Consider the following 22360-nt stretch of genomic DNA (forward strand, 5'->3'; position numbering starts at 1 on the left):
TGATTTTGTATCCTGCAACCTTCCTGTATTCCAATATCAGTTCTAGTAGTTTTGGGGTGGAGTCTTTAGGGTTTTTTATGTACAATATCATGTCACCTGTGAATAGTGACAGTTTAACTTATTCTTTACCAATCTGGATTCCTTGTATTTCTTTGTTTTGTCTGATTGCCATGGCTAGGACCTCCAGTAGTATGTTAAATAACAGTGGGGAGAGTTGGCATCCCTGTCTAGTTCCCGATCTCAGGGTAAAAGCTTTCAGTTTCTCGCTGTTCAGTATAATGTTGGCTGTGGGTTTATGATATATGGCCTTTATTATGTTGAGGTACTTGCCCTCTATTCCCATTTTGCTGAGAGTTTTTATCATGAATGGATGTTGAACTTTGTCAAATGCTTTTTCAACATCTATGGAGATGATCATGTGGTTTTTGTCTTTCTTTCTGTTGGTGTGGTGGATGATGTTGATGGACTTTCGAATGTTGTACCATCCTTGCATCCCTGGGATGAATCCCACTTGGTCATGGTGTATGATCGTTTTGATATACTTTTGTATTCGGTTTGCTAATATTTTTTTAAGTATTTTTGCATCAACATTCATCAGGGATATTGGTCTGTAATTTTCTTTTTTGGTGGGGTCCTTGCCTGGTTTTGGTATTAGGGTGATTTTAGCTTCATAGAATGAGTTTGGGTGTATTCCCTCCTCTTCTATTTTTTGGAAAACTTTAAGGAGAATGGGTATTATGTCTTCTCTGTGTGTCTGATAAAATTCCGAGGTAAATCCGTCCAGCCCAGGTGTTTTGTTCTTGGGTAGTTTTTGATTAACGTTTCAATTTCTTTGCTCGTAATTGCTTTGTTTAACTTGTGTGTTTCTTCCTTGGTCATTCTTGGAAGGTTGTATTTTTCTAGGAAGTTGTCCATTTCTTCAAGGTTTTCCAGCTTGTTGGCATATAGGTTTTCATACTAGTCTTTAATAATTCTTTGTATTTCTGTGGAGTCTGTCGTGATTTTTCCATTCTCATTTTTGATTCTGTTGATTTGTGTTGATTCTCTTTTTATCTTAATAAGTTTGGCTGGAGTCTTATCTATTTTGTTTATTTTCTCAAAGAACCAGCTCTTGGTTTCATTGATTTTTGCTACTGTTTTATTCTTTTCAATTTTGTTTATTTCTTCTCTGATCTTTATTATTTCCCTCCTTCTGCTGACTTTAGGCCTCATTTGTTCTTCTTTTTCCAATTTTGATAATTGTGATGTTAGACTATTCATTTGGGATTTTTCTTGCTTCTTCAAGTGTGCCTGCATCGCTATATATTTTCCTCTTAAGACTGCTTTCGCTGCATCCCACAGAAGTTGGGGCTTTGTGTTATTGTTGTCATTTGTTTCCATATATTGCTGGATCTCCATTTTGGTTTGGTCGTCAATCCATTGATTATTTAGGAGCATGTTGTTAAGCCTCCACGTGTTTGTGAGCCTTTTTGCTTTCTTTGTACAATTTGTTTCTAGTTTCATACCTTTGTGGTCTGAAAAGTTGGTTGGTAGGATTACAATCTTTAGGAATTTACTGAGGCTCTTTTTGTGAGCTAGTATGTGGTCTATTCTGGAGAATGTTCCATGTGCACTGAGAAGAATGTGTATCCTGTTGCTTTTGGATGTAGAGTTCTATAGATGTCTATTAGGTCCATCTGCTCTACTGTGTTGTTCAGTGCTTCCGTGTCCTTACTTATTTTCTGCCTGGTGGATCTATCCTTTGGGGTGAGTGGTGTGTTGAAGTCTCCTAGAATGAATGCATTGCAGTCTATTTCCCCCTTTAGTTCTGTTAGTATTTGTTTCACATATGCTGGTGCTCCTGTGTTGGGTGCATATATATTTAGAATGGTTATATCCTCTTGTTGGACTAAGCCCTTTATCATTATGTAGTGTCCTTCTTTATCTCTTGTTACTTTCTTTGTTTTGAAGTCTATTTTGTCTGATATTAGTACTGCAACCCCTGCTTTCTTCTTGCTGTTGTTTGCCTGAAATATGTTTTTCCATCCCTTGACTTTTAGTCTGTACATGTCTTTGGGTTTGAGGTGAGTTTCTTGTAAGCAGCATATGGATGGGTCTTGCTTTTTTATCCATTCTATTACTCTGTGTCTTTTGATTGGTGCATTCAGTCCATTTACATTTAGGGTGACTATTGAAAGATATGTACTTATTGCCATTGCAGGCTTTAAATTCGTGGTTACCAAAGGTTCAAGGTTAGCCTCTTTAGTATCTTACTGCCTAACTTAGCTCGCTTATTGAGCTGTTATATACACTGTCTGGAGATTCTTTTCTTCTCTCCCTTCTTATTCCTCCTCCTCCATTCTTCGTATGTTGGGTGTTTTGTTCTGTGCTCTTTCTAGGAGTGCTCCCATGTTGAGCAGTCCCTGTAAGATGTCCTGTAGAGGTGGTTTGTGGGAAGCAAATTCCCTCAGCTTTTGCTTGTCTGGGAATTGTTTAATCCCACCATCATATTTAAATTTTAGTCATGCTGGATACAGTATCCTTGGGTCAAGGTCCTTCTGTTTCATTGCATTAAATACATCATGCCATTCTCTTCTGGCCTGTAGGGTTTCTGTCGAGAAGTCTGATGTTCGCCTGATGGGTTTTCCTTTATAGGTGACCTTTTTCTCTCTAGCTGCCTTTAAAACTCTTTCCTTGTCCTTGATCTTTGCCATTTTAATTATTATGTGTCTTAGTGTTGTCCTTCTTGGATCCTTTCTGTTGGGGTTCTGTGTATTTCCGTGGTCTGTTCGATTATTTCCTCCCCCAGTTTGGGGAAGTTTTCAGCAATTATTTCTTCCAAGATACTTTCCATCCCTTTTCCTCTCTCTTTTTCTTCTGGTACCCCTATAATACGGATATTATTCCTTTTGGATTGGTCACACAGTTCTCTTAACATTGTTTCATTCCTTGAGATCCTTTTATCTCTCTCTATGTCAGCTTCTATGCGTTCCTGTTCTCTGGTTTCAATTTCATCAATGGCCTCTTGCATCTTATCCATTCTGCTTATAAACCCTTCCAGAGTTTGTTTCATTTTTGTAATCTCCTTTCTGGCATCTGTGATCTCCCTCCGGACTTCTTCCCATATCTCTTGCGTATTTCTCTGCATCTCTGTCAGCATGTTTATGATTTTTATTTTGAATTCTTTGTCAGGAAGACTGGTTAGGTCTACCTCCTTCTCTGGAGTCTCTGTTATCTTGGTTTGCCTGTAATTTTGTCTTTCCATGGTGAGAGGAATAGTTTGCAGAGCTGGGACAAATGATGGCTGGAAGAACTTCCCTTCTTGTTGGTTTGTGGCCCTCCTCTCCTGGGAGAACAGTGACCTCTAGTGGCTTGTGCTGGGCAGCTGCGCGCAGACAGGGCTTCTGCTTCCTGCCTGGCTGCTATGGAGTTTGTCTCTGCTGTTGCTGTGGGCATGGCCTGGCTCAGGCTGCCCCTCCAAAATGGTGGAGTCGCGTTGGAGGGGGAGTGGCTGGGAGGCTATTTATCTCCATAAGGGGCCTCCCTGCTCCCTGCAGCCCAGGGGTTAGGGTGCCCAGAAATCCCCAGATTCCCTACCTCTGGATTAAGTGTCCCGCCCTGCCCCTTTAAGACTTCCAAAAAGCACCTGCCAAAACAAAACAACGACCAGAAAAAAAAAAAAAAATTTTTTAAATAAAAAAAATAAATAAAAAATGGCTGCTCGTTTTTCTTTATTCTCCTGCACCAGCCTCAGGCATCTGCTCACCGGTCTTGCTGCCCTGTTTCCCTAGTATTGGGGACCCTATCCCTTTAAGACTTCCAAAAAGTTCTCGCCAAAACAACAACAGCAACAACAAAAAAAAAATTGGCTGCTCACTTTTCTTTTGTTCTCCGGCGCCAGCCTCCGATACCCGCTCGCCTCTCTTGCTGCCCTGTTTCCCTAGTATTGGGTTCCCTGTCCCTTTAAGAGTTCCAAAAAGTGCTCGGCAAACAAAAAAAAAACAAAAAAAAAATGGCCGCTCGGCGCCAGGCCTCTGGTACCCGCTCACCGTTCTTGCTGCCCTGTTTTCCTTGAATACAGGGCCCCGCGCACGCACCGTGTCTGCGCTCTGGCCCGGATGACTGGGGCTGGGTGTTCGGCAGTCCTGGACTCCCTCTCCCTCCCGCTCTGCCTCCTCTCCTCCCACCGGGAGCTGGGGGGAGGGGCGCTCGGGTCCCGCCAGGCCGGAGCTTGTAACTTACCCCCTTCGGGAGGCGCTGGGTTCTCGCATGTGTGGATGTGGTCTGGATGTTTTCCTGTGTCCTCTTGTCTTTATTCTAGGAAGGGTTGTCTTTGTTATATTTTCATAGATATATGTGGTTTTGGGAGGAGATTTCCGCTGCTCTACTCACGCCGCCATCTTGAGACTGGAGCATCTTACACTGCCAGCAAGAAAGGAAGAGCCAAAAATGAAAAGGAAAAGGAAAAGCCATAATGATAGGACTTTGCCAAAGGAACATAGTATTTAACTGAAAGAACTGGCCAAAGTTGGACCAAGCTGAACAAATTAATTAAAGTAGTACTGGATTGTAACCCAAAGTGTAAATTAAATATCTATAAGTTCATGGTGATATAAATAAAATATTGAATAAATAAAAAGGGGAACTAAAGACAAATCTTCCTTACATAAGAATTCTAAATATTTTATATAGCTACTCCACTCTCAGGGAGGAGGAATCCTAACTCCCACTCTTTCAGTGTGGGTTGAGCATAGTGATTTCCTTCTAAAGAGAGTACAGAATGGAAAGGGAAAAAAGAGCATCTCTATAGTAGAGAATTCTGAACACCACTACCACAGCCTAGAGATCAAAGTTAACATGGAGAAACATAAGTCATGTTAATGATAGGTGCTCTTGATATGATGTGATGAAAATTATGCTTTACCCCTGTGCTCTTCTTAGAAAAGAAGAGCTTTTGGCTGCCTCAAACTCTTAAAAAATTACCATGGATATATACTATTACTATGCTGTTATTTTATGACATGAGACATTACATAATGCCATCATGATAGCTTGCATTTTTCCCAGCATGGTAATAATAGCAAGATCACAATTTCACTCTTAGCTTGCAACAATTAGTTTTGTATTATTTTCCTGAGTATTTCTCGACTGCATAAAAAGAATGTTAAAAAAGGAAGTGTGTTGTAACCTATTACAGAAGCAAACCCAACATTTTCCTAAACACATGTGGGTCAGTGATTTTGTCATCTAATATGGTGAGTTTATTATCGTCCTGCTGCTTATAATTGCATTATCTTACTTTAGCATTTATGAGTAAGTACTGTTAAATACTTTGGTTTGGGATGTGAAACATCTTGACTATTATTAGAAATCCAAGGAAAGGAAAAATGCCAAAAATACTTTAAAAGATAACGTCTGTAGATTACAAAGAATCTCCTCTTTCTTGCTTGTTGGTCCCAGAGGAGCAGCAACAATTGGTGAAGGATGACAAGGTTTAAAGCATGAGCTGTACAAGTAGGCAGCAGTCAGAAACTAGTCTTATGTCAAGAAGCTGAAGGCAGATGGCCAAGGTGAGCAGATGGTTAGGAATGATTGTGGTACCTGCTGGAGAAAAACGATGCCTTATGCAGGCAAGGTTCTTCAGCGCACTCTGAGTTTCATAAGAAATCTTTCAAAAGTGTGGTTTTAAATATACAAGTGATATTATAGACACGCTGGCTTTTAATTTTACATACTTGTATTTTTTTAAATAAAACAAACTAGAAGTTTATTTTTGTCACATAGACAAGGTCTAAAGATGAGCCATCAGGGCTGGTGTGGCAACATGTTGGTATTTGGACAGAGACTGGTCCAGGCTGAAGTTAAGTGAGGCAGCTTGGGTGCAAAATTTAAGGAGTCGTATTGCTCCCAAGTTCACAAAATTGGCAAACCTGCATTGAGAATGAAAGTCTCCTTCAATCTGCAGCCTACATACCGCATTTGACTCACTCTAGTCTGGGTCTGGTTTAAAGAATTCCCTTTAGCCCTTTATCTGCTGGATGTTATCTAACTACTTGAGAAAAGGAATATAACATTATTTGATTCTAAGTCGGGTTTTGGTCACTCTGTGAATTTTTTGTAAATCATTCCACTAGGTGGTTCTGGAGTGTTATTAAGGAAGGAAAATGCATGCTTCCTCAAGGAACATGCATTTGGGGGAGCAAAGCAAATACATGAAGCATAAAGGCCGCATGTAGGAAGAAACACCTAAATACCACAGAAGCAAATAGCAATAGCCAAAATATGTCTGGATAGGGGCAAGCTAAAACTCCACCCAGCAGTACTTGGTAATTAGGGATTCACTGAGTGAATGGACATTTTATTTACTTATTTATTTTTCCCCATATTTTTTTTCTTTCTATTTTTTATTATTGAAGTAGTTGATATGCAATATTGCATTGGTTTCAGGTATACAACACAGTGGTTCAACAGTTGCACCCATTGTTTAACTGAATGCCATTTTAAATATGTATATCAGCTTATAATTGTGTGTATTTCTATATCAGCTCATGAGTGTGTAGAGAACTTTAAGTGAACTTCTTGCTTTAAGAAAGCTGAGGTTTTCTTTGCGTTTTTAAAATTCTAACTTAAAATTAATACATGCATGATTTGATTTGCTGTACATGAGGACTGAATTGTTTAGCTAGGCTCCCATGACAAACAGTAATACTACACAGAGAGTGGAGAACTATTTGTATGTTTCACTTGAGATGATACACCTTTATTTGGAAAGCAAAACCTTGAATCCAAGTCTTTTTTTTGGACATTGCTTACTGAGGATTTCAGTCACACCATTTTATAGTTCTAAAGCTGAGCTTTTTTTAAAACAAAATTGTTGTTAAAATTCCAAGATGTTAAGAACATGTATAGGCATATTCCTTGCAGAATGGGTATAGAAAATCAAGTAACATATTAAAGAAATGATGAGCAATTGAACAGTGAAGTTAAAATGAAGTATGTATGAGAGAGAGACAGACAGCCAGAGTTAGAGACAGAGACAAAAAGAGAGAGAGAAACAAAGAGAGAATGAATTTAATTTAAATACATTGGTATCCTTTTCCCTGAAGTCAAAAACCTCTTGTGTTGGAACCTCCTTGGGAGCTTGGGAGCCCAGGTTTCTAAATGCTCCTTCCTTTTTTCCTGCCCTTTATTTGTATTAACCTCAAGCAATATCTTGGCCTTGGAGATTTGGAATTGTTCCTATTTCTGGGTTTGTTATCGCTCTGCTGAAAATCTCTCTCATTAGTCTCTTCCTGTTATTTCATTGCCAAATCTTCAATTAGGTGCTAACCCTAATACCATAGCTAACAGTCTTATCTGGAAGTGCATTATGCTTGTTATAGCAAGGTTTTGCAAGACTATTTTACTTATTAAAGTGTCTCTTTCAGATATGGTTGCCAGGTTAAATACAGGACACCTAGTTATATTTGATTTTCAGGTAAATAGATCTTCTGCCCCAAATATTGCAGGGGGCATTCTTATATTAAAAATTATTCTTTTGTCTGAAATTCCAATTAAATGGGTGCTTAAAATTTTTCTTTCCATTTTTTTTATGTTTTGCTAGATCTAGCAATCTTACTTCCAGGTAAAGGAAGAGAGCATTTATGCAGCACTTATGTGCTCATCCCAGTTCCACAAATCTTATTATATTCAGTCCTCATAACAACCCTGTGATGTATGAATAATCACCCCCATTTTATAAATGAAAAAATAAGCTCAGAGATTTGCACAAAGCCATAAAGCTATAGCTGGAACAACAGGATTCAACTCCTGCTCTGATATGAAACACGGTAGGCCTTTGCCTCTACAATGCTGTCTCTCTCTCAGACTTTCCTGTTTACCTTGCATAATAAAAAACAGATGAAAGGGGGATAGATCTCCATATTCAATGTATTTTAAAATAAATTTTCCCTGTTCAAGATTTAAATTATGAAAAAAAACTCCCATGTACTCATCACTCAGCCTCAACCAATTAACATTTTTTCCAGTCTTGCTTCATCTGTTCATTGTCCCACTACTTTTTTCCTAGTGTTTTCAAGCAAGTCTAAGACATCTTGTCATTTAAACTCCTACCCTATTGTTTTCACAAACTTGGTCCATAATTAAATAGTTGACTAAACAACCATTCTTACTCATCTAATACTAGCAATGTCTTTATTCCTAATTACTCAGTGTTCCCTTCTGTCAGCCTAATTACTTAATTAATTTGGGCTTAGGTCTCCTTTCTGCAAGTGGAACTCTTTAGCAATTTGAACTACTTTGGAATTAGATCTCCTTTCTGCAACTGGTACTCTTTAGCGAAAGCTTTATTACCAATAGACTTGCTTTCTGAGAATTTTAAAAATGTTCTTAAGTATACAGAAGCACACACACAATAGCACAGTTATTAAAGAACTGTTGTCATGAAATCATGACAAGATAACTTTAGTAGAAGTTGGTTTAGGGCTACCTTAGAGCTTGCAAAACATTCAGCACTCTAGGTTCGAAACTAAATTTTGATTTTGCAAAAGCTGGTGAAGTGAATTCCTTTCTTTTTACCTTTACAGAAATGAATTCTTCATGGAAATCAATAGTATATGGAATTTTGGCCTAAATGTAATATGGAAGAATTTTACCAGCCATGGACAATTAGAAGCAGTGCCTAGAAAAATGTTCTCCATCATTAGTAGAGCATAATTAGAATGATGTTAATGTGGAATGAAGTTAGCCATCATATAACTCTTGTATTGTATAACCTGCCACTGTGCTTAAGCAGAAAAAAAAGATGGGGGAGGGGGTAAAATGTACATTTTGCAAAATGCTTAGACATTCTTTCATAAATAAAGTTAATGCTGTCATTAGTGGCAACTCTAAGCAAAACTTTTATCTTTTTTTCCTATGGATAAGCACTCTTTGGGGAGATGAATATTGCTGCAGTCATATTGTGCTTTCAGTTAATGAGATGTGGGTTCTATTTGTTAGAGTTTTATGGTAATGAAGCTTATAATTTACTGACAAACTGGCTTGCTTTCAAAACATTCTCTTATTGCACTGACTTTTTTTTTCATCAGAAACATTGATGTGCTAATTTGTGTGTTTATGGCAGCAGATGTGCACCTTCACTAAAAGGCTGCCAGAGTGAGGGGAAAGGACAGGAGAGAAAAGGAAGAAGGGGAGAGGTGTTCAGAGTTTTCAGTTGGTAGGAAAATTTGTACACAGATGAAATAAATGACACAGTTTATTTGAAACATCCATGAGCCCAATAATCTGAAATATCAAATATTTATCACTAAAATTTGGTTGAGATACAGATGTGCACAAATCCCTTTATCCAGGATGAAAAATGAAGGGCAAAATTTGTCATTTAAAATTCAATAGCTGTAACAGGAAGTCATTAAGTTTAAACTAGGTGAAAAACACTTTTCTCCCCTAAAAGGGCAGAAGGTATTTTCTAAGTAAGGCACATTGCACTTATTACCAGTGGCTTTACAGTATAGCCCTTCTGATGGTTTTTTTCCTCCAGCTCTGAAATTTTATAACTTGTGGGGGTAAAAACATCATTCCCAACTTTTAACCCCATTTCTGTTACTGGCAGCTGAGTGAGGTGTGTAACACAGCATCTTGAGATTTCCTTTAGTAGGAAACGGAAATAATCTAATCACAGGTTTATAATCTGTAGTAGAGGACATAAAACCATGGTGATTTTGCAGACACCCTCATTAAACCCCAAAGTACAAATCTCTACGTTAACATGTGTAATGAGAAAAAAAGGAAGGGAGAGTAATCTGTTTATAGTGCTTTCCACCTCTGTGGGGTATTAGGAAACAAGAAGGAGACTGATGTGGAGAATCCGGGTTTGCTGATGGCTAAAAACTGCAGGTGGAGAGGCAGTTGTTCATAATCCCAGTCAGTCGGAAAGTAGCTTCGAGGAGGTGCATCATAGTCACTTGAGGAAACTGAACACAAGAATCTCAGAAAAAACACTCTATTTTACCTTTATGCTGAGATGCTTTTGGGTACATGTGTAGCCAATACTAAACTCTTGTTTTTGGTGAAGTCCTGCACATTTCAAAGCTATAGAAAAGCAGAATCATTAAAATGTTCCAAAACATTTAAAATACCTGTTGTCCCTGCCCCCAAAGACTTTGCAATCTACTTAGAGAGATAAAATAATTGTATAATAAGTGCACGTAAGTATAGCAATAAATACCAAAGACTTAAACAAAGAATTGCTTAAATAAGAATATGGTTTAGTCAAAGTAGGGCATTTGATAATATGAATAGTCTTCTTTTTTTTTCAGCATCAACTTCTTATCCCATCCAAACACATGAATTTTTGCTCCTATGCTTTCTTGAGATCCTGTTTTATATAGTGTCTGGCAGAGAGTATGCAGTCAATATATATTTATTATATGAATAGCATTTTCTAGAATTTGGGAGATATTCAAAAGAGAAGGCACCATTCCAACCATTAAAACACTTTAACTCTATATAAAAATTGAAAGGAGAAAAAGATGCTGCCTTCCCAAACCCTAGGGAAGTGAAACTCTTTGAATGGAATGTCTCTTTGCTGCTATGCTGTGAGTTCTCCTCTTCTTTTCCTCCCCAGGTATTTTAAATGTCGTGGAACATTTTAATGACTCTGCTTTTCCTAAAAAGTTCATCTTACTCACTTAAGCAGGAGTAGAGATCTTAAGGCTGTTGATTGCAAGACAAAAACAAAGAGTCATTAGTGTAATTAATGTAATGTTTTTATTAATTCTTAATGTTTTAATATTTTAATTATTATTATTAATGTTTTATTATTTTCTTGATTATGTATTATGAATTCAATACATGGCATTTTAGAATTACAATAGAAACCTGAACTTAAATGTAATGAAAAAATAAAATGTATTTCTCCACTTTACATCTTGCTCAGTTAGGGATTACTAGGAAATAATAGTAATAATATTAGTAATGATTATTACAAAATGAATAATAGTTAACACTTACTGAAAATTTACTATATGTCACACTGTTCCATGTGATTTATATTCAATCCTCATAGCAACTCTATGAATTAGTTGTTATTATTGTCATCCCATTTTACGGAGGAGGAAACTGAGGTACAGAGAGGTTTAGTAATACATTTAGAATTGTTGTGGAAAGTAAAGAAGAGAAATATTTTAGGGACAGAGTAGTATATGCAAGGAGGGAGAGAGAGAGGAGGTCATTGGTGGTCAAGGTGAGTATTATGGTGTTTAGGTGAACTGAAGGATTCATAGTGCTGTTACCCAATGTCCTGCATTTGTCTTAAAAACATTAGGAACTGAAGGATTCATAGTGCTGTTACCCAATGTCCTGCATTTGTCTTAAAAATATTCCTCAAATGCTCTTAAGGGTTCCCAGTTACCTACTTGAGATAGCCTGAGGTGCCACTATCCCCTTCAGGTTTAGCAAGAAAGCCAATGCTCCTTATTTGTGGATAAGGGCACCCTCCCCTGGACAGTGCTGGAAATGACTGGGCTCTATGATGCTCAAGCAAGAGGGAAGTTGGGGAAGGACAGGTAGGGACAGATTACGGAGGCATTTGAATTTAGGTATTGAGGAGCAATAAAAAGCAGTATCCTGAACACTGGTCTTAGACACATTAATCTGATAGCTAAATTCAGAATTAGAAGGAGAGAAATGAGAGGCTGTGAGATTGGTTACAAAACTTGCAATTGCAATGAGAAAAAATACATAAAGGGGCAATAGGAACAAGAACTAAGGGAACGTTTGTAATATGATCTAAATAGACGCCGTATCTCATGGGAAATGTCTGAAGCCCTGATGTCTGTCTTATAGCCTATGAACAAATGCAAAGTATAAGTGTCAATTATTTTTTGTTCTTTTCACTATGTTGTGTTCTACTACATAAAATGCTTTATGTGATTCAAGATACTGTATGTTTGATGCATAGCGTACAGTGTGACTGCTCTAAGAAAACATAAAATTGTTTTACCCAGTCACAGTATGGGGTCTTCATTTAGGGCTGAACATCTCAAAATGGTAATAGTCTTAAATGTTAAGCTCAAAGGTCATATGTGCACAAGGTTTTCATTCATGTAATTATTGAGAAATAGCTCATATTGACATGTTCTGATAATCAAAAATGCATTAAATGAAACCCTGAGGCTCTGACATTAAAAATATTAACATGAAAGTGATACAGAATTAGAAAACATAATAATGCAATTTGTAATAACAATAATGTTAGTTTTACTAGTGAAAAGCATTGATAATTCATATAAAACATAAGATGAAAAAATTATTTTATCTAGGTACTGATTTTTATGCAACTATAATTATTCGAATATTAAAAATTAATTAATATATATTTTATTCAAACCTACATTTTGCAGTGAAGTGAGGAGAGATTTAGGAGATCTGATAGAAAAAGATTTAAGTGGGACACAAGAAAGCAGAAATGTATTTCCAAGTATACACTAACTGTGAGAACTCGGGCAAGTCACAGCACCTCTGAAACTTCCCTTCTTTATAAAAGATTCATTTAATGTTTTTTTTTAATTCTACATAGTTATCCTGAAAATAATAAGGTCTAAATAGCGCTTAAGCTTTGAAACTGAAATGAAGTCCTTGGAAGGGTCCCCATTCCTGTCTCAGCATTGATTCTTGGAACTTTTTTTCCACCAATAATAATTATGGGGCCACCGTAAAACCTTCTCAAAGTAATCGTTAAGGGCTTATTGACCAACGGGAAGATATGTCTTGGTAAAGAGATGCAAATTTTCATATTTAAATTAAAATGGGTGTTTTGTATAAACTGTATAGACCAATTTCTCAGCTGGGCAGTCTGACATGCATCATTAACACTGTGAAACTTGTGACAGAAATAAGTCTAGTAAATATGCCCAAGACTGTCCTGCAAAAGAGCATGGACACCATTATAAGGGTTTAACCTCTCTCCACCTTCTTCTTTGTCTCTTTAAATTATTATTTCTTAATGTTATTAGGAAAATAAGCATTAGACCTAGAGTCACAAGACCTGAATTCAAATTCTTTTTCTGCTACATACTGAATAAGCCCTAGTTTTCTCAACTATGCAATGGCAATGGGGATGATGAAACCAGGCTTACCTACTTCACAAGACTGCTGCAAATTGGAAAGTTGTTGGAGAAGGTCATGGAGAAGATGTAACCACCAGTTGAACTGTGAGCTGGATCCAGGCAATTAGAAGCTCCTCACCACCCTTCTTACCCCTTGTCATCTCCTTGGAATGTACATCCTGCCCATCATTCCCATACTAAGAGCTATTTCAAGGGTGCAGCCTTAAGAGAGCAAGGTGTTGAGACCGTCTAGTCAGTATATATGACAGACCAGTTAAGTTTTCTATTTATATTCTTAAGATTTTAGAGGGCAGATGTGGATATCTAGTTGTCTCTTAACCATTCAAGACAATCCTTGTATATAAATTCCTTGCTTATTAAGCTACCAACTTACAATTTGGGGTGGTCTGCCTCTTTCTTAAGTCTCTGCTTGCCCCCTCCTGTATAGCACAAGCTTTGAATTTCACTAGGGGTATTCCCAAGGTTGCAAACCAACAAAAGTGTTTTATAAATTGTGACAATATATCATAATGCAATATATTAGTAACTCTCTTATTGTTATGTGTTAAGAGATTATGCCTTGAGTATATGACAGATGTTAAAAAGATACAGGCCTAACATGGTGTCACTTCTGCTAGGCCAAGTCACCAAACTGGGACTTAATACCTAATCTGGTTGTAGTTTCAACCGTTCCCAGAAATGTAGTCACTTAGGAATTTTCTGGTCAGCCTTGATAAGATGTCACATGTGCCCTCTCCATCTCCAAAGGAAGTTGAGGTAATCCACCTAATGAGACCCTTATCCTTGCCTCTTCTCATATACATAGACAGCATTGGAGTATAGATAGCATGATCCTTTAGGACACTAGATGTATCCATGCCACACTGCTTGATACATTGATAAGTATAACCTCTTTCCTGCACATATCCCCTGCTGTAGAGAAAACAGGATGTTTCCAAATGAAGGGGTTTTAAAACGGTTTATCAGAGCACACTGATGAGCCACTCTTGGGTCATTGTCCTTAGTAAGACTATGAGTAAACTCTTTCTTAAATATGACAGTTATGTTGATTTCAGTTGAAACAGGTCAAAAAGAGCTCTCAACAAAACGCTTTGATTTTCTTGAAAGAAACAAGTTGTTGAACTATAACTACTTAACATAAAACATCCATGAAAAATTCTTTATCTGCCCATGACTTCTCTAACATCTTAATATATAGACATTCACTTGGAGATTTTGGAGTTTGTAAAACATAGTCCTAAAACAAGGCAGATTAAAATTTTTGGAACAAAGCATTCAAATGTTAACTTTTTCCAGAACCACTCTGGGGTCATGTATTCAAGAAAAGTTTCACTTCTCTGGTTAAGGAGTCATCTTTGAAAGACCATGCAATAGCACTCACATTAAGAAAAAAAATATGAGTAGTCGGCATTATTTACTTTCTTCTGTTAAATTTCCAACCTGAGGCCAGGTCACAGATGAACAGAATATTATTGGTTTGGAAAAATATATATTGATGCAGTCATGTAAAGACAGAGTGTGTGTCTTTACACAGGATTATATTAGAATATAAGTGTACTTTTTAATTGTAACTACAAACTCAGCACCCTCTAGGACAAACATCTCCCAATTATCTCATTTTGTGCTTCATCCATTATGCAACTCTGTCAAAAGAGCTCTCTGTTACTCCAAGGCAACTGATTAACATTGACCAGTTTTTCCTCACTTTCAGTTCAAAGTAGTGTAGTGAGATTAACAACACAATTATTTGCAGTGGGTTGAGTTTGCTATTTAATTAAAAATAAAAGATTTCCATGAAAAGCAACTTGTTTGCTGATTCTCAAATTTTAATTTATGGAGAAGTAATTTCATTTTTTTGCGTACAAGATAAAATAATGTTCCCTTTGCTATCCATTTGTCTGTTTTCTTGTTTGTTTTTATTTGTTTGCTTTTTGGTGGTAAAATCAGGTGAAGACAGGGTCATTTGCTTCATGAACTTTTTTGTAACAGAGTTTGCTAATTTGACATGGGAGTAAAAGCTTGAAATTGTACTAAATTATTGTGATGTGAGCCTGCAATGCTTAATTATTTCTTTAATCATTATGCTACTAATTGAATTCTGCATTTCTTGAGGAAAAGTGGGGGGGCAATTGAAGGATAAAATAGGAAAGAAATCACTAAAAAGGAATATCTTTAACTACAATTTCATTTGCCATTCTATTACTGAAGTCAAATTAGCATTTCTGTAAAGAGTCTTTTCACCCCTCCTCTTAAGTCACCATCAAAAATATGCATGTTAATTGTGTCTGCACATGTTTATCTGTAAATGTAAATAACAAGTTAGCATGTACAGCTTCTCAGAAAGTGGACAGATTCCAGAAGGTTTTGGAGATGCTTTGATGAGATTTCCTTCCTAGAACTTAAATTTACACTTCAATTATATTTTTTCTATGAATGCAATCACACATGAGCAATGACAGTCTAGCTGTTTGAGGGAAAATAATGCTTTACAATAACTGCCTTTGGTTGACAAGTTAAGCAATTGATACATTTTTAATTATGATACCGTGGAGCTTTTAAAGAAGTATTGTAGCTTTAAGCAATGAGAACCTCTGAAGCAAGACTTTCTATTGCTTTTTGTCAGGTTGATATAAATTTGCCTCAGGCAGTGCTACTGGCCAAAAAACAATTTGAGTAGATTAAAAACCAAGGCAGATGGGCTTCTATAAATCAAGAGTGATCAATTCATAGACAGTTTTCATTGTAACTAGTTTTGACCATTATTTAAAATGTAATGTATTATTTAACTAACCTCTTTTATTAATGGCTCATTTTTATGAATTCTTTATTAATGACTCAGGAAGAACTGGGTAATCCTATGGAGGAACTACAATTAACAAGTGAAAATAAATCCTAAGGTTTGTTTGTTCATCTCTTTCTCTCTTTCACATATATTATATATTATCTATTGTGTTTATCATATATATAATATAGCATATATACTGTAGATACATATAATATATACTTAACTGTTATTTATAAGGTATGCATACAATGTTTATCTATTTTGTCACTGGGGAAATGCCAGTTTATGGCACAATCCTGGTTGAATCCAATAAACTTTCTTAAAAGCCTCGAAGACTGTAAAAACAATGCTGGGAAAAGAAAGAAATAACCTAGTGTAGTAATGAGGAGGCAGTCATGCTTCACTGATTTCCTTCAAGTATGGATACTCCCTCCATATACTAGAAAGGGTAGCTCATATCTTAGGAAATACAAGAGAAAAAAGGCCATGTCACAAGGAATGGAATTATAATTAGAACATCATTTATTAAGGCAGTTAATCATAATGGATACCATACCTCTCACCTAACTTAGTATCCCAACACTAAGAAAAGTTACAAAAAAAACAGTTTACCTTTAGAGCCTGCAACATCCTCTTCTAGTATCTCTTCCATATCCTTCAGAACAGCCCTGTTCCCATATCCTCAATGGACACCCAACACCTTTTACCTTTTAACAAAGCCCAACCCTTATTAAAACTCAATATCAAGGAAAGAGCCAAGAAATCTTTTTATCCTAAGATATTTAATATATTCATTTTTTATTCTTTCATTCAAAAAATATTTATTGAGGGCTTATGATATATCATGCACCAGGTGCTAAGCAAGGGGTTGCTGGGGTCAAGTTTACATGATTTTGATAGGCCTACACTGCAAAGAAGATTGCAAAATTACATGCAAGGCCTTGACAGGAGCCTATGCAAATGAAAGTCCCTGAAATTTAACTTTCATTAACTTCACAGCAGTAATCCAACTCTGGTGCTGGTGATACAAGAATTACACAATAACAAGTTCTGCCTTTATGGAACTGATATTCTAATAGACAAAGTATAAAATAAATAAATATATTCAACAGTGTCATGTATAAAGAAAAATAAGAAGTGGTAAGGGATTCAAGATTGGTGGGTTGCTATTTTAGATAGAGTTCTCAGAGAGAGGACATCTCTGAGAAAATGACATTTGAACAGAGGTCTTAATGAATTAAGGGAATGAACCATGGTTATAGACAAAGAGCACAGGAAGTGCAAAAGCCTAGAGATGAGAGTGAGTCTGGCATGTCCCAAGAAATATAAAAAAGATTGGGAAGGGGTGGGACAAGTCAAAGTAAGCCTTGTCTGTCATGGTAATGGTTAGATTTCGTGGTAAGTGTGATGGAAAATCACTGAAAGTGTTGAGCAAGAACTGCCCTGATTTACACTTAGAAGAGTCACTCTGGCTTCTTTTTGGTATGAGGCATAAATTCTGATGATTTTTCAAGTACTACTTCCCAAGTAGTGTTCACAGTATTACTTTGACCAGAAGCTCCTTAATCTTTGCAATCATAGTCCCCTTCTGACCTAAGAACATAAACCTTCTTCAGATCTGACACTAACCCCGTTGCCCTCTACCCCTCCAGTTGCCACCATGCATCAGTAATGGGTTTTGTTGTAGCCTCATATCGTGGAGCCCCACTTCTGGCTACCATATCATTGTCTACTTATGTGACAACACACTTCAACACTAACTATCCACCTAAATATACCTCACTCTGCTTCTCGATGTTTGCATCTCCCACAATTATCCATCTATGTGATCTGTTAATATGAATTCCTGCCACAGCCACTCACTGTCTTTAATCCATCGTCTATAAAATTCAAATGCAGATACAATTGTTTAAAAAATAAGAGATCTAAAAGTATGTGTATGTGTGTGTGTGTATGTGTGTGCTAAACAGAGGGAAAGAGAAAGATTTGTCTCTATAAAGGCAATAGTAATCAATTAACATTATATATGCTAACTACTTAAGATTTATGCCTACTTATCCTGTAAACAATTCATGAATGCCTATATTAAGTATACATCAGATTAAGTTGGTTATAAGTGTTATTTGATTAAAATAGTAAGTGGCATACATGCATGGTAAGATTTCTTAGTTTCTTATTCACATACTAAAGTTGATTTTCTATAAGTTAAACAAAAAAAGAATTAATCTTCTAAAATATCAACATAATTGAAGGACAGCATACGTCTTTTGGGAACCCCAACTGGATTGCATTGATCCTTTCCGTGAATAGAGATCCTTAATTTGGTTGGTGGTAGTTATCTTGGTTCTTAAAATCTTTAAAGAAAATAGGTTGTATAAAAGATACAATATTTTGTTTTTCTAGGGGGTAGTTTTCTGAACCTGTTTTATGATTTTGTTTCCAGTTGTTTTACATCTTATGTGGTGATTCTTTTGTTTATAAAAGCAATAATTACATAAGTAGCTCTGGGGATCATGTTACGTTAACTGCATTATTGATTTGCAATAAAAAGAAAATAGAAATACAGTTATTATCTGAAGTGACAGAATAGAGTACCAATTTCAACTGCCATCACTGAAGCAAAACCTAGATTACCAAAAAAGGTGAATGTTACAATGGAGCAAACATAATCTCTTCAACAAATGGTGCTGAAACAACTGTACATATACATGCAAAAAAATGAATCTAGATACAAACCTTATACCCTCCACAAAGACTAAGTCAAATGAATCATAGACCTAAATTTAAAATACAAAAGTATAGACATTGATAGACAGTGACTGACCTAGAGGGGGTAAAGATTTAATAATATGGATAACTGTTGAGCCACTGTGTTGTGTATTTGAAACCAATATAAGATTGTATATCAATGATACTTTAATAAAAGAAATAAAAAAGTATAAAACTCCTAGAAGATAGCATAGATGACCTCGGGTATGGTGATACCATTCTATGTACAATACCAAAGGCAGGATCCATGAAAGAAATAATTGATCCACGGGACTTCACTACAATAAAAAACTTCTGCTCGTGAAAGACAGTATCAAGAGAATTAGAAGACAACTTACAGACTGGGAGAAAATATTTGCAAGGGACACATCTGATAAAGGACTATTGTCCACAATATACAAAAAAAACCTTATAATTTAACAATAAGGAAACAAACAGCCCAGAAATGGTCCAAAGACTCTAATAAATACCTCACCAAAGAAGACCTATAGATGGCAAATAAATATATGAGAGGGTGCTCTATGTCATATATGCAAATTAAAACAATGATATATCACTGTATACCTATTACAAGGCCAAAATCCAGAGCACTGGCAACAGCAAATGCTGACAAGAGTATAGAGTAACAGGAACTATCCTATGTTGCTCATGAGAGTGCAAGTTCATCCAGCCATGTTGGAAGACAGTTTGGTGGCTTCTTACAAAACTAAATGTACTCTTCCGTATGATCCAGCAATCATGCTTCTTGGTATTTATCCAAAAGAATTGAAATTATGTCCACATAGAAACATGTACACATTTTTAGCACACATGCTAAAACTTGGATGCAATCAAGATGTCTTTTCGGAGATGAATGGATAAATAATGGTTGGTACATCCAGACAATGGAATATCATTCAGCACTGAAAAGAAATGATGTAGAAAACCATGAAAAGACATGTGGGAGCCTTAAGTACATATTGCTAAGTAAAAGAAGCCAGCCTGAAAAGGCTACCTACTGTATGATTCCAACAATATGACATTCTAAGAAAGGCAATGCTATGGAGAGAATAAAAAGACAAGAAAAAGATGAGTGGTTCCAAGGGCTGGAGATGGGTGATAAACAGGCAGAGCACAGAGAATTTTTAGGGCAGTGAAAATTTTCTGTGTGTCGTTATAATAATGGATATATGTCATTATACTTTGTCCAAACCCGGAGGATGTAAACACCAAGAGTGAATGCTAAGGTATACTGTGGACATTGGGTGATTAAGATGTGTCATCACTAATATAGAATGTACTATTTTGGTGAGTTATGTTGGTAATGCGGGAAGCTGTGTATGTGTGAGTGTAAGAGGTGTATGAGAAATCTCCATATCTTCCTCTTAATTTTGTTGTAAATCTACATCAGCTGTAAAAAATAGTCTTTTTAAAAAATGTGAATGTTATGTATATTTAAATAATGCGAAATGAGTGTGATAATATTCTGCTTTCATGCCTGATATATTTACAAAACATCTTATGGAACCCATTTCAAAAAAACAATTTTTGACTATTCTAGCTCTAAATTATGACATTGGATAATTTTCTTTAAATTTTTCTGTATTTATGAAACAAGCTCAATCATCCAATGTATTGGTTTTCTGTAGACATAGCCATCAATTTGATATGGACTAGGAAGTACGCACTTAGACATATCAGTCTTCTCTAAGTCTGACAGGGGAACGATAGATTGCTTTTCAGATCTGAGCTGTCATAAAATTAAATTAAGAACAGAATCAGTTATATCAAGGTAAGAGCTAAAAGTGCTGCCCTGTGAGCTATTTAAAGTTGGAGTATTTAAAATGGGATTAGAGTAATAAAAACATTTTACTAGGAAAACATAATACCACGGTCTTAGAATAGGTCTGATTTTTAACTCTGATTTGGCTTGACTTATTCTACTGATTAGCATGTAGATTAAAAAGGTAGTAGGAATACAAAACTGAAAATCTCAGCGTACCAGTGCCTCTAGTTCTATGTATTAAGAATGTGCATAATAATGCCAGAGAGAGAACAAATTACAACATCCAAGATTTGGAACTATTGTGATGCCAGTAAATGTTTAATACTATGTTGTCTTAACATTCAGACCACCTATGCAGATGATTTTAATGTATTGAGATGACCAGTTAGTTTAGTTTCTTACATCTCCCCCTACAAAGATAGATACTCAATTAAAACATCTGTAAAGCCAGTTGGAGAAATATTTCCCTCCACAATGTAACTCAATTTTATAATTTAATAGCTCTAACAGCTTGAAAAGTGATAATTTAACAAGAAACTCCTCACTTTGCTACACCATGTATTTTGAGTGCATCCAGCTGCTGATATAGGTCTCAGATGTTTTTTCCCATCAAAATTCGAAATAGAAGAGGAGGATTTATATATTTAGTGATCTGGCAGCATAGCTAGGACCATCTCTATGGCAAACCTATATGGATAGATTTTTGACAGGATGTCTATTTTCAATCAGTAAATGTCATGTAAACCTGAATGTCTCATTTTATGTGTCCCTCTTTTTAACTATATTAATAATACTCTTTGGGGCTGTGTATTTTATGTTGAGGTACAGTCAGCTAAGTTTCTATGAGCACCCTTAGTGTTTTGCCATCTAACTTTATTGTCTTATGCAACTAGTTAGTAACAAAGTTGATCATGTGCTAATATGTGACTTTTCAAAAGAAATGTGAAAAGTAATTTTTCAAGAGAAATACAAGCTTTGATTTTTCAAGGTAAGCTAAAAGAGGAGTAGTTAAATATATTGTAGAGCTTGACTTATTCTTTTGTATGTTTGAATCAGTTGAGCTTTCTGTTTTCAAATTTCTGTTTTAAGATATTGCCATATCTGCCACTCTTTGGTGTTGCTTCTCATTAACTCCAGTCTAATGAGCATTTGTAGAGAATGAAGTGGAAATAGTAGTGAATCCAGTTGCAGGCAAGTCAAAGTACTATGCATGAGAATATCAGGCAATGGAACTGTTAGGAAGGAAGGAACTTAGCTCCATGTCACAGGGAAGTCAGATACAGTGAGATAAGAACCAAAGTCAAGAAAGCAAAGTCAGTTTTCCTGCACTCTGCAGAGAGGAACAGACCGGGCCTGTCTAAGGTGCAACAGGCCCAGAAGCTCATTCTGAGGCTTCCTTTATGTGATTTTGGCAGGGCAGAGAGGTCCTTGATTGACAGCTCTTAGCCCTCTAGGTCTGTTTTGGTTGGTGAAATGAGAACAGGGGCTGCCCTGTGCCTGTGTTTCTGATTTTTCTTATGTGGGGTACCCTGGACATTTCCTGAGTCACTCTTGGACCCTGTGGCTTCATCTGATTAACTCTCTTGAGTCATTTCTGGCTTTCTGACTGTATCTGATCCACTCCTTGAGTCATCTTTGTGGGGCTCTCTCTTTCATCCCGCTCATTTCTGCCTTTCTGCCTAACAAAACCAGGTGCCTTGTTATTAGCAAGCCTGAAGTTTTATTCCCGGTACTTTTCTTGATGTTCTGTTTGATCTTTAGCAAACTGTTTTGATCTATCTCATATCCAGTGCTGGAAAATAAGGGCAGCAAATCATCCTTTCTGTTGTGAAGGGCTGAGAAAAAGAAAGATCTTTTAAACTTTGCATTATATGCCATATAAAGCATGAAGAAAGCTTTGCTGTATTATTATTAATTATAATGAATAATTAT

This window comes from Manis pentadactyla, chromosome X, assembly GCF_030020395.1.
Source record: "Manis pentadactyla isolate mManPen7 chromosome X, mManPen7.hap1, whole genome shotgun sequence".
Lineage (NCBI taxonomy): Eukaryota > Metazoa > Chordata > Mammalia > Pholidota > Manidae > Manis > Manis pentadactyla.